Source organism: Pinus tabuliformis, chromosome 6 (genome assembly GCF_031772625.1).
Source record: "Pinus tabuliformis cultivar Carrire ecotype Pingquan chromosome 6, CPIR1, whole genome shotgun sequence".
NCBI lineage: Eukaryota > Viridiplantae > Streptophyta > Pinopsida > Pinales > Pinaceae > Pinus > Pinus tabuliformis.
Window position 1 is genome coordinate 1,519,276,007 of NC_142292.1, and position 12,466 is coordinate 1,519,288,472.

Genomic DNA, 12,466 nt, shown 5'->3' on the forward strand with positions numbered 1-12,466 from the left:
ATAATTTATTTATTTATTTATTTTGATAGAAAATTTAATTACTTGTATAATAATAAGTTATTATACAAGTAATTAAATATGCATTTAATTTTATTTGATTAGTTAAAATATATTTTTATTCTTTCCACCCTTGACTTATTCTAATAATATTATTTTTAACTATTAATACCAGTGATAACTAACTATTATCTTAATAAAATTAATTTATTTATATTTATAAAGTAATTTTTATAAAATAGTTTAAACTTTTAAGTGTATTCATATAAACAATTAATTAAAATTTGGTTAATTTATTAAGTAATCCTCTAGGTTAATTTAACAAAATAGATAAAAATAACTTAATTTCACTTTCTTATTCTAAAATTTATATTTTAGATGTATTTATTAATAGTTATTACCTTTTATAACTAACTATTAACAACCATTTAAAATTACTTTATTTTAATATATATATATATATATATATCTATATATATATATATATATTAAAGGTGTGGTTATTTGTCTCTTTATCTTAATATAACCATTTTCATATATAATATATTAAATTAACATATTTTATGACCTTTGTCTAACTAACTGATCCCCTGTCAAAATTAAGCCGTTGGTCAATATAGCCGTTTCCCGATCAGGAATTGTAGCAGTTGGAGGTTCTACTCTGACTATTTAACATGCAAAATCTTGATCTGATTCTTCAACTTGTCCTGACGATGAACCAGACTAGTTGGTTCGATGCGTCGACAAATGAAATATCATGGGATTTATGCCAAAAATTCTCTCGTAAACTTGATATGGATCACAGAAGCCTCAATTCAACAATGATTAAATTTCTCATTTCAAATGATTATTTTTCTCCTTTAAAATAAAATCAGCGAGAATACCTTAAAAAGACACACCAAAGCTCACCCCCAATAAATACTACATCAAAATTTTGAAATTATTTTATTCAAGTAAAGAAAGCATTCAATTTGGATTGCCCAACCATGCATGTGACGTTAGATATTCAGAAATCCTCATTTTATACGTCATACTTTACATCAAGCTACCACCTCCAATATATCACATGATGTGACGTCCTCCTTGTAATGGAGTATGAATATATCCATCATCGTCATTGTAACAAAATATGAATACATCTGTCAATTCAATTGTAACATATGAGTATATATATATATATAAAATACATCATTAAAGAAATCATTTTAAATAAAACAAAAATATAATTTCACTAAAAATTAGATAATACTTTTTTACTCTATATATTAAATTATTTGTATAAATATAATTATATTTACATTCAAATAGAATATTATTTTTTGTTTAAATATAATTGTATTTAAATATAATATACATTAATTTAAAATGAATTATTAATGTATGACGTTTATAAAAATATTGAATTATCATTTTAAAAATCGGATATAATGGTGTAATTTATTTTCTTAAATATAAAATATCAATACCTAAAATTGAATTTAATAAAGATATTGGTTAAAGCATATTAATAAATTAAATTCATAAAATATTATGTTTAATAAAATATTATTATAGCTTTAATAAGATATGTCAATAACATTTTTTTATAGCATTAGGTTCGATAAAATATATCAAAGTTTTTATTGATATGTTTACAAGCCATTCATGATTCATATGTTTTACGAAATAGTGTAATTTTTTTTTTTAAAAGGTGTTTTCAAGATAGATATGTTTTAATTTTTTAAATTTAGGAAAGAAGTTTAAATTCTTTATCATTTAAAGTTGTATAATAATTATTATAAATTTATTATTTAAATTAATTTAAATTGATAAAGAAATTAATATTTTGTTTGTTTGGGGTAGTTCAGTTGGTAATGATTGTGAAAATGAAGTTTCATTGAACTAGAAATTTTGGGTTCAAATCTCGTGCTATCCTCGATCGGGGTGAGAAGTTAGACATGATGAAGATGTTACCAAGCTAATAAAAATAAATAAATAAATTGATATTATATTTATTTTATTAAATATATAAATACATAAAGATAATTTAAATAAGGCTATATTTTAAAATTGGATAACATAGTGTTCCAAGTGAAATATTTTATATTTATAATTATTACTTTAAAAAAATTATGGCTTGGGATTTTGAGGAGCTATATTTTTATGGATAGTAAGGATTGGTAGGTTAGACAAAACTCAGAAACTAGAGCGAGAATAAACCATTTTCATTCCTATTATTTTATATCAATGTCAGGTTTAGGTTTCAGAGAGTTATGGAGGAAGATTGAACAAATCCAAAAGCAATTTATAATGTACAACCTTAAGATTAAAAGAAATAATCCCTACCCTATCCTCTTCATTGAAGCAAACATTTCCCCCATTGAAAGCATGCCTATGAATAGGTATCTTATGTATAAGAAGAATTCATACAACATGGATGTTAAGACATTTCCTAAAATTCCTTCTAAGTCTAGCCAAAGCCCCCACCAAGCGAGGGTGGCAAAAGGATGCCCAATCTTGACTAGACCATTAGGGAAAAAAGAAGGAAATCATCTTGTAGAATTTATATAATATTAAAAATATTATTACTTCCAAACTTAAGGAGAAATTGTGGGGAAATAATGAGTTGGAGGGAAAAAGGAAACTATGATATTATAAGGAGGTGATAAACCCCAATCTCAAAAATTTAAATTATCTATTGTCTTTTGTGGAGCCCTAATTTGGGAAATTAATTATGTTTAACAAAATAAATTGATGCTCAAAATAAAAACAAAGATATTTTGAGGAAGAGTTTTCCAATTTAATACATAGATACATACATGACTTCCATGGTTGAAGTCGATCTGGAGATGTCGTTGCTCCAATTTTTCCCCATTACCAAAATTACCAAATCCTCTCTGCCAAATTGGGCACAACCTCGATACCCAATTGCAGAATACTTCACAATTGAAGTACTCTAGCCCTTTACCCAAAATTTTCAAGAACAATGAAACTTAATCTTAATCTTTGGCTCTCTCTGAGAAATTCCTTCTCTATCTCTCTATGTAAAAATTTCTTTTATCTCCTTGTGTAAAAGCTCCTTTCATCCCCTTCTAAAGACCCCCTTAATCCTCTTATATTTCAAACTTTACCTTATTTTCACCCTTCACCGCCTTGACAATGAGGCATTGTCATGGATTCTTGCCTTATGTCTATTAAGTGGCTCTTCACAATGTCTTAAAGAGGTAATCATGTTTTATATTGAAATTGTAATATAAAGTGATATTTATCTAAATTTCATAGTCCCCTTTTTATTAAAAATTTATTTAAAATTTTATATATTATACCCCTTTTTGGTTTAACATTTAGTTAACATTTAATTATTTTATAACAATATAGTTTCTGTTTTAAATTTTAATCATTTAACTTAGAACCTTTGATATATAATATATAATGTAATTTATTTTATAAAATTAAAATATTTTGTATTTATATATTTTAAGTAATGTATTAGTTATTTTATGATGGTGGTATAACAAGTATTTTACAGGTATATTTTTTAGATTCTGGTGGGTTTAGGTATTTATTTAGTATTTCGATAATTTATTCATTGGATTTTTCATAAATTGTTAGCACATATACTAATGTAGTACATATGATACAATATATGTAGCTATCATATGCATGTCTTGTATGCATGCTAATATTCACATCATGTTTGTATTTCATAAGTAAGTCATTACATATTGACTCGCTCATTAGGAAGAAAATGAACATTGCCAAGATTAGAAATAATTCTCATGAGATTCATATTGAAAGTGGAAATTTATCAATTCCCAAAACACCATGGGATGAAAGAGTTTGTCTCTTGTATAATCGTAGGAGTGTTCAAGATGAAAAACACTCTCTTAAATTATCTATTTTATACTCACATTCGATCTAATTTTTAAAATATTTGTCTCACTACCAAATTTCTTGACCTTTTAACTTAGTTAATCTATGGTGATGTTAGAGTGCTCCTCTGCTTCTTTTTTAGCATAGAAATAAAATATTAAAGAATTATAATTAATCTGTTACCTTCTTGAGGTGAGGTAGGTAGAACATATGTATTTTAATAGACATTAATCATTAATATCATTATAAAGAGTTATGTATAAAATATTATTGTGTGAAGTGTCCATTAAGTTATGCATAGGGGCTTTACCTGGGGAGGAATACCATACCACATGCATTCATATTTGGGGGATATATATTGAAGAAAAAATGACATAATATATTGGAGGAAAGATAGAGGGTAAAAGGTTTTTATATTGGTAGGTATAAAAAATGGAGCTCAAAGTTAATGAAAGAATATAAAGGGGCATAAAAAATGTTAATGAAAAGATTGATACCTACAATATCTAGTGAAACTAGGAGTATTTTGAATTGGGAAGGTGTATTGGGTTTGTATTGGTAGGAGATTTAATATTGTAATTCTTAGAAGTGTTTTCCAATATGTAGTGAAATTAGGGGTATTGTTTCGTATGCCATGAATGCATGTGATATCTCATAGGTTCATTGAGTGAAACCCCTGTGGAGTTATGTTAGACCATTAATTGAAGGGATCACATCCCTTCAATTTATTACTAGAGCCTAACACTAAGGGCGTCGAGGAGAATTGACCCTATGATCTCCCATTAGTGAGGTGCTTTAACAATGATAACTCGATCAATTTAGCTAACGCTTGAGGCTAATCATATGATTTATTATCCCTCGGGTTTATAAATTAATCCTAATGTTTATAATCCCCCGGATTTACAATATTAATCCTAGGATTTAATATTACCCCCTTAGGTTTATAAACCCTTCAATTTATATTATTAATCCCTTGGATTTATAATATGAATAATCTCTTGGGTTTATTGATCCTTTGGGCTTGTAATATTAATAATCCCTTGGGTTTATTAATCCCTTATGTTTATAAGATTAATAACCCCTTAGATTTTTAATATTAATCCCTTGGGTTTATTAATACTTTGAGTTTATAATATTAATCCCTTGTGTTTATAATATTAAACCCTTGAGTTTATAATATGAATAATCTCTTGGGTTTATAATATTAATCCTTTGGGTTTGTATTTATTTATTTATTTATTATTTTCCAATTTTAAGGTCACGACCAAGCCAGACACCAAATTGGTGTATGAGACCCCCTTTTCTATGGAACAAGGGACCAACCTCGGCGCAATGATTTGACTGCTAAGTCTACAAAGGCATACCTACTCTACCTCCCTCTAGTTTTGAACCCATGACCTCTTAGGAGGAAACACATGATCTTAACCATTAGGCTCACTCAAGCTACATCCCTCAAGTTTATTAATCCCTTAGGTTTATAATATTAATCCCTTAGATTTATTGATCCCTTGAGTTTAATATTATTCTCTTGGTTTTATAATATTAATTACTTGGATTTATAATATTAATCATTGGGTTTCATATTATTCTCTTAGGTTTATAATATTAATCTTTGATATGTATAATAATATATTAGAGTTTGTAATATTAATATTAGGTTTGATATATTAGTATTAGGGTTTGTAATATTAATCTCTTGGTTTTTAATATTAATTCCTTGAGTTTATTAATCCCTTGCATTTATAATATTAATAATCCGTTGGGTTTATAATATTAATAAGCCCTTGGGTATACTAATCCTTGATTTTATAATATTAATCCCAAATGTTTATAATATTAATCCTTTAGATTTAATATTATTCCCTTGGGTTTATAATATTAAACCCAAGGGTTTAAAGTATTAATCCCTTAGGTTTATAATATTAATTCCAAGGGTTTATTAATCCCTTTTGTTTATAGTATTAATCCCTTGGGTTTATAATATTAATCCCTTGAATTTAATATTATTCACATGGGTTTGTAATCTCTTGAGTTTATAATATTAATCATTTGGAATAATAATAATAATCTCTTGAATTTATTATATTATTGATAGTATCAATAATATTATTATAATATAATAATAATAATTATAAATTATTATCATAATAATAATATTTTATAATATAATAATAATTCTTATAATACTATTATTATAATTTTATATTTATTAATATCAATATTAATATTAATACTAAATCTATACCATGGGCATTTATCCACCTATATTAATTAGATTTACTAATATGTTTATGCATGTGATTGATATACAACAAAACACATTTATTAATGTACTTGTGTTGTCATCAATATTATTAGGTTTATAATATTAATCCCTTAGATTTATTGATCCCTTGAGTTTAATATTATTCCCTTGGTTTTATAATATTAATTACTTGGATTTATAATATTAATCATTGGGTTTCATATTATTCTCTTAGGTTTATAATATTAATCTTTGATATGTATAATAATATATTAGAGTTTGTAATATTAATATTAGGTTTGATATATTAGTATTAGGGTTTGTAATATTAATCTCTTGGTTTTTAATATTAATTCCTTGAGTTTATTAATCCCTTGCATTTATAATATTAATAATCCGTTGGGTTTATAATATTAATAAGCCCTTGGGTATACTAATCCTTGATTTTATAATATTAATCCCAAATGTTTATAATATTAATCCTTTAGATTTAATATTATTCCCTTGGGTTTATAATATTAAACCCAAGGGTTTAAAGTATTAATCCCTTAGGTTTATAATATTAATTCCAAGGGTTTATTAATCCCTTTTGTTTATAGTATTAATCCCTTGGGTTTATAATATTAATCCCTTGAATTTAATATTATTCACATGGGTTTGTAATCTCTTGAGTTTATAATATTAATCATTTGGAATAATAATAATAATCTCTTGAATTTATTATATTATTGATAGTATCAATAATATTATTATAATATAATAATAATAATTATAAATTATTATCATAATAATAATATTTTATAATATAATAATAATTCTTATAATACTATTATTATAATTTTATATTTATTAATATCAATATTAATATTAATACTAAATCTATACCATGGGCATTTATCCACCTATATTAATTAGATTTACTAATATGTTTATGCATGTGATTGATATACAACAAAACACATTTATTAATGTACTTGTGTTGTCATCAATATTATTAGGTTTATAATATTAATCCCTTAGATTTATTGATCCCTTGAGTTTAATATTATTCCCTTGGTTTTATAATATTAATTACTTGGATTTATAATATTAATCATTGGGTTTCATATTATTCTCTTAGGTTTATAATATTAATCTTTGATATGTATAATAATATATTAGAGTTTGTAATATTAATATTAGGTTTGATATATTAGTATTAGGGTTTGTAATATTAATCTCTTGGTTTTTAATATTAATTCCTTGAGTTTATTAATCCCTTGCATTTATAATATTAATAATCCGTTGGGTTTATAATATTAATAAGCCCTTGGGTATACTAATCCTTGATTTTATAATATTAATCCCAAATGTTTATAATATTAATCCTTTAGATTTAATATTATTCCCTTGGGTTTATAATATTAAACCCAAGGGTTTAAAGTATTAATCCCTTAGGTTTATAATATTAATTCCAAGGGTTTATTAATCCCTTTTGTTTATAGTATTAATCCCTTGGGTTTATAATATTAATCCCTTGAATTTAATATTATTCACATGGGTTTGTAATCTCTTGAGTTTATAATATTAATCATTTGGAATAATAATAATAATCTCTTGAATTTATTATATTATTGATAGTATCAATAATATTATTATAATATAATAATAATAATTATAAATTATTATCATAATAATAATATTTTATAATATAATAATAATTCTTATAATACTATTATTATAATTTTATATTTATTAATATCAATATTAATATTAATACTAAATCTATACCATGGGCATTTATCCACCTATATTAATTAGATTTACTAATATGTTTATGCATGTGATTGATATACAACAAAACACATTTATTAATGTACTTGTGTTGTCATCAATATTATTAGGTTTATAATATTAATCCCTTAGATTTATTGATCCCTTGAGTTTAATATTATTCCCTTGGTTTTATAATATTAATTACTTGGATTTATAATATTAATCATTGGGTTTCATATTATTCTCTTAGGTTTATAATATTAATCTTTGATATGTATAATAATATATTAGAGTTTGTAATATTAATATTAGGTTTGATATATTAGTATTAGGGTTTGTAATATTAATCTCTTGGTTTTTAATATTAATTCCTTGAGTTTATTAATCCCTTGCATTTATAATATTAATAATCCGTTGGGTTTATAATATTAATAAGCCCTTGGGTATACTAATCCTTGATTTTATAATATTAATCCCAAATGTTTATAATATTAATCCTTTAGATTTAATATTATTCCCTTGGGTTTATAATATTAAACCCAAGGGTTTAAAGTATTAATCCCTTAGGTTTATAATATTAATTCCAAGGGTTTATTAATCCCTTTTGTTTATAGTATTAATCCCTTGGGTTTATAATATTAATCCCTTGAATTTAATATTATTCACATGGGTTTGTAATCTCTTGAGTTTATAATATTAATCATTTGGAATAATAATAATAATCTCTTGAATTTATTATATTATTGATAGTATCAATAATATTATTATAATATAATAATAATAATTATAAATTATTATCATAATAATAATATTTTATAATATAATAATAATTCTTATAATACTATTATTATAATTTTATATTTATTAATATCAATATTAATATTAATACTAAATCTATACCATGGGCATTTATCCACCTATATTAATTAGATTTACTAATATGTTTATGCATGTGATTGATATACAACAAAACACATTTATTAATGTACTTGTGTTGTCATCAATATTATTATAAAAAATTATGTGTCAAAGATTATAGTGTAAAATTAAACCATTAATTGATAAAAAAGAAACAATTATTTCTAAATCTTTTATAAACATATTTAAAAAATGATAAATCACTAATTCAACAACAATTTTTTACATTTTTAAATAAAATATTCATTAATTTGAATTTCAAAGTCTAACAATAGAATTTGAGAACAAATGCTGTGTAGGCGCAAGTATTTTGCAATAACCCATATTAGTGTAAATACCCTTTTATTAAGCTTACGTAGTTTGTGCCCAGGTTTTTAAGTAGGCAATGTAAAAAATTACGATAGAAAAACATGCATTCTTAGGCGAATTTTTGGCCCTGTCAGAGATATGCTGCTTGATAAGGACGGTCAAAAGTAAATAAAATTCTAACAAATATAATAATAATAATTTATGATCTCCTCCTTAATATTAATAATGATCTTTTCTTTAATAATCAATAATATTAGTCTATTATTATATTATAATAATAATAATTTATACTATCATAATAATAATAATATTATTATTATTATTATAATATATTTATTAATATTAATATTAATATTAAATTCATATTATAGACATTTATTCACTTATATTAATCATATTTACTAATATGCTTGTATACGTGATTAATATATATCGAAATGTATCAACATATTTATTAATGTGATTGAGCTATCATCAATATTATTATAAAAAATTGTGTGTAAAAAATTATTGTGTGAAGTTAGACCATTAATTAATAGGAATATTTTTTATTTCTAAATGCTTCTATACACATGTTTAAAAAATAATAATTCACTAATTCAATGACCACTTTTATTTTTTTATTTTTGAAATAAAATATTGATTAATTTGAATTTCAAAGTCTAACCATAGAATTTGAGAACAAACGCTGTGCAGACCTAAGCATTTTGCAATACACCACATTAATGTAAATACCTTTTTATTAAGCTTACGTAGTTTTGCACCCAAGTTTTTGAGTAGGTAATGTAAAAAATTATGACAGAAAAACATGCATTCTTAGGTGAATTTTTGGCGCTGATAGGGATAGGCTGGTTGATGAGGGTCAAAAGTAAATAAAATTCTAACAAAGGTTAAGGGTGAATGCCACATGGCGGAAATTAAAAAGATATGGTCCGTGGCCAATAATACGATGACGCAGACTTTTCAAGGTATTGTAATGCAGAAAATGAACTTTCTCGACTTTGTGATTGCACTAAAATACGGTGGTGTAAAGTCAATTTCAAAAGGGAATTGTACAACCTGATAAGTGCTCGTCAGGCTGTTTACAGAATTCAAGGAGATGACAAGGATGCAGTATTTCGTGGCTGGCGGGCTCCCGTCAAACCACTATTATGACACCATATGGATAGGAAGAACATAGTAAGAATCATAAAATTTCGTTTGTGTTATTATATGGGACATTCTCAAGCCTTTTATTTAATGATTTCAAAATCACACTCATATAAACAGATCAATTCAATAATTCTGATGGATTTGATGGAATAAGGACGAATTATTGCGGTGGGCTAGATGATTGTTTAACTCCACTGCATAAAAGTTTTCACCAATAGGTGTGTCTATATCGACCCCGCCCCTCGATGTATCGACGTTGATTTTATTTATGAGTTGATATTCTAAATTTCTGGACGGCCGCGATTGAACTCCAACCGAATATGTTTCGTCGAGATTGATGGTTGTGGCGGTGGGGAGTGTGAAGCGTTGCTGTGGAAATTATTTATGCAGGATTATTTTTTTCGCTATGAATTGGAAGAGCTAATGTTTCCATTCTCCAATGGTCTATTAGCGTCGACCATGGATGTGGCGATCATGACAATGGTCTATTAACGTCAACCATGGATGTGCGGATCATGACCATGAAGTGGTGGAATGAAAATATATTTTTGGAGAAATAAAAATATGTTTAATTTGATATCTGGCAGAAATGATAACGGTTGTATGTGATTATTCAATGGGATTTATGTATTATCTCTGTTTTTTTTCAAGCTAAGTCCATGTACGAGGACTTCACTAGGGGAGCAATATCATACCATGTGCATTCATATTGGGGGATATATATTGAGGAATAAATGACATAATATATTGGGGTATATATAGGGGTAAAGGATTTTTATATTAGCAGGTATAAAAAATGAATAAATGAAAAGATATAAAGGGATACAAAAATTGTTAATGAAAAAATCGATACCTACAATATCTAGTGAAAATAGAGGTTTTTTAAATTAGGAAGGTGTATTGGCTTTGTATTGGTGGGGGTTAAATAATGTGATTTTTAGAGGTATTTTACAATATATAGTCAAATTAAGGGTATCGTTTAATATGTCTGGAACACACGTGATATGTCAGAGGTTCATTGAGTGAAACCCTCATGATTCCATGAAAGTGAAACAATCTCGTGAACACAATCATGACAGTAGAGTTTATTAAATGAATCGAATTTACCAAATAATTCACAAGATGAATCGACAGAGTTTGTTCCCATGTCTGCATCTACCCATGTAAAAATAATAATGGCTACCGAAATACTATTGTGAATTTCTCCATGGCCTCTCGATTTGTTGTAATATTATCATTCCTTCAAGATCACTATGTTTCCTGTAAACCACCACCACAATTCGAATTCTTATGGTAAAACTCCATGGTTCTTTAGATGTTAATGAATACTATCAAATGTAGCAATTACTCTTGGAATAAAAACCTTGGATAGAAGGATTAAATTTATGATCATATAAATTTACAGTTTAATTTTAAAAAATTCTCTCAAATTCATGCAATAATCGATCAAATTCAGACTGCGATATCCACGCGTGGTACACCACAGTGATTATGGAACTTATTTAGTGGCTTGGTGGAAATATTTGACATGGAGTTTATTGAAAATGTTAAGGCCAATGATGTTAGTGTCAAATTTTTTTTTGTAGACAAAAAATTTCAGAGCGATGTCGACCCTTCAAAGCAAGTGGTGGGAATGGAGAAAAACCTGGCAGGCCTGAAAGACGTTAGCAAAAGTCCTCTCCTGTCTAGAGTTGCATGACTCATCCCATTGCTGGCCTGCACAAGAAAAAAAAAAAAATGAAAATAGTTAGGGCTTGGCATATGTCACCGCCAGAGAGGAGTGATAGGGAAAAAACTTGAAAAAAATAGGGGTGGTTCTGCATTTACCTGGTTCATGGCTGGGAGGAGCGACGGTGGAAGAATGGCTGAAGGAAATGAAAACACAATGGTGTGCGGCATGGGGTGAAAGAATAACGTTGGTCATGTTTGTAGTTTGCTCGGCATCTCGACAAAGCTCAAGGGTAGTGCGCGATTTCAAGGAGGTAGACCCGACGAATCTAGTGGACGAGCTCCTCTCCTTGCCTGGGAAAACGTTGCAAATGGTGAGGGGTCGTGGGGAGGCCGAGGATGGTAGGTAGTTCAACCAACGGAGGGTTGCAGCGACTGTTGAATGAGAAGGGAGGGCAGGTGGATGGCGGATGCAAACAAGGGGATAGGTGGAGGCTGGAGGGTAGGCATGTTTGTCTCAAAGGATAACACTAATCTTGACATATTTTTTAATTATAAAAATATTTTCCA

The 12,466-nt window shown here is 26.6% G+C and overlaps 1 pseudogene; it reads right to left on the reverse strand.

Annotated features, from left to right (window-relative positions):
* LOC149264468 (protein-L-isoaspartate O-methyltransferase-like) overlaps window positions 1-12,127 on the reverse strand; it is a 29,547-nt pseudogene extending 17,420 nt beyond the window's left edge.
* Between the last annotated feature and the right edge of the window lie 339 nt (window positions 12,128-12,466).